The following is a 2500-nucleotide window of genomic DNA, read 5'->3' as shown; positions in this document are numbered from 1 at the left end:
TGCCTGCCTAGTATTACGAACAGGATTGAATTGTACAGGGAGATCTGTATGTAAAGTATGGTCAGTTATGAAAAATCTCATGCAACATGCATAATGAACTAATTGAACGATGGGGCCAAAGATTAATATCAAGATCAGGAATAATAAATTTAATAGACTGTAAGTTTTTGTCCAACAAATTAAGATGAGTATCAGCAGCTGAAGACCAGATAGGAGAACAATACTCAAAACAAGGGAGAATTAAAGAATTAAAACACTTCTTCAGAATAGATTGATCACCACAAATCTTGTAAGACTTTCTCAATAAGCCAATTTTTTGTGCATTTGAAGAAGACACGGACCTAACGTGTTTCTCAAAAGTAAATTTGCTGTGGAGAATCACACCTAAAGTACTAGAAGATTCCTACAAATTCAAGAAACATTATCAATAATGATATCCGGATATTGAGGAGCAACCGTCCTTGACCTACTTACAATCATACTTTGAGATTTGTTAGGAATTTCATTCCACATAATTTGCACCATGCACTAATTTTAGCTAGATCTTTATTAAGTGATTCAACAACCCCAGATTTACATTCAAGGTATGGAATTGATGCAAAGAGAGTAGCATCATCTGCATAAGCAAGAAGCTTGTTTTCTAGGTCAAACCATATGTCATGTGTATATAGTAGGAAAAGTCATGGGCTAAGAACACTACCATGTGGAACACCGGATATCACATTCCTATACTCACTATGGTGCCCATCAACAACAACTCTAAAGATGTAATACTTAAAAAATCAATAATAATGCTAAGAAACGACCCACCCACTTCCAACTGTTTGAGTTTGAAAACAAGGGCCTCATGATTAACACGGTCAAAACCAGCACTAAAATCAAGGCCAATCCTACAAACTTCCTGACCACAATAAAGGGATTTCTGTACAGTATTGGATATTGTAAGAAGGGCATCACATGCTCCAAGGCCTTTACGGAAACCAAATTGCAAATTAGGGAATAGATGATTACCCTCAGCAAACTTATTAAGACGTTTTGCCCGAAGACGTTCAAATATCTTAGATACTATGAGAGTTATTGAAATAGAGCTGTAATCTGTTGGACTTGAGCTACCATAAACACATTTACATAAAGGAGTAACATTACCAATTCTCCAACAAGTGCTAAAAGCTCCTCCTCTTGCTAACTTGCACAAAATAACAGATAACCTTGGAGCTAAGAAATCTGCAATCTTTATAAAAAGAAAATGAAAAATACCATTTGGGTCTACACCCCCATAAGCATCAAGGTCCATCAACAGAGGTTTAATTTTACGAGATCGAAAAGCTAAACTAGTTAGGTTAGCTCCAGGAAAACAGGAATGAGGAAGTTCAAGTTTTTCATAACTCTGTTTACTGTCAAAAACATCAGCCAAAAGGGTTGCCTTTTCCTTTGGACAGTGAGTGACTTAGCCATCTGGTTTAATTTAAGGAGGAACTGTTGCATCTACACAAAAGAGTGCAGATTCAAGGGTAGGCCACCATTTATGTTCCTGAGTTGTACCAGAAAGGATTTCTTTTATGGTTAAATTGTATTCCTTTTCAGTTGAGGCATAAACTCTCTGAGCAAAGGCTCGAAGCTGAGTAGAGTTATTCCAGGTCAAATGTGTTCTGTTACCCTTCCAAAGATGATAGGCTTCCTGCTTCTCCAAATGAGCACGTCTACAATCACCATTGAACCCCGGTTCATCCTTCACTTAGTACCTTAGCACACGAGAAGGGATACGCCTATCAATTATGTTGACTAGATTCTCATTCAAAGGAACAACAGGATTAACACTACTATATAATTGTGACCAATTCTAGCACAAAAGATCATGCAAAATCCCATTCCAGTCTGCTTGGGATTTCATATAAATTTTACAAGAGTATAATACATCAGTGACAGGCTGCTCAGTCTTCACTACTAATGAAATCAAGGCATGATCAGATCTCCCGACTAGAGAACCAACCTTACTAGATATAACACCAGGGGAGTTATTGTATACGAGGTCCAAGCAATTCCCAGACCAAAGAGTAGCTTCATTTATGATTTGCTCTCAGTCAGTTTCAGAGGCAAAGTCTAAAGCTCTTAAGCCATGGCGATCGGTAGGAGAGATAGAACTTCACCACTACCTATGGTGAGCATTAAAATCACCAACAAAGACAAAAGAAGCCTTTCTATCATCTTCTTTTATCTTAGCCATAATGGTAAGAAGACAATTGAAGATAGAATCATCCATGTCAGGATTCCGGTAGATCAAACACAAATAAAAGTTGTTATGCCTGCCACAAACTTTAATTACCTAAATCTCCTGACATCCAAGTTGATGGCAGGACTTATGAAAAGCAGGGTACTCAGTCCTGATATACACCGCCATTCCCCTGGCCCTAGGGATGGCATCACATTTCAACATTATTGACTTCTTAAAACCAGTTATAAGGAGCTCAGATGAGTGACTCATTATAGAAACCAAAGTTTC

This window comes from Palaemon carinicauda, chromosome 4, assembly GCF_036898095.1.
Source record: "Palaemon carinicauda isolate YSFRI2023 chromosome 4, ASM3689809v2, whole genome shotgun sequence".
In the NCBI taxonomy this organism is placed as follows: Eukaryota; Metazoa; Arthropoda; class Malacostraca; order Decapoda; family Palaemonidae; genus Palaemon; species Palaemon carinicauda.
Note: the sequence above shows the minus strand (reverse complement) of the source record.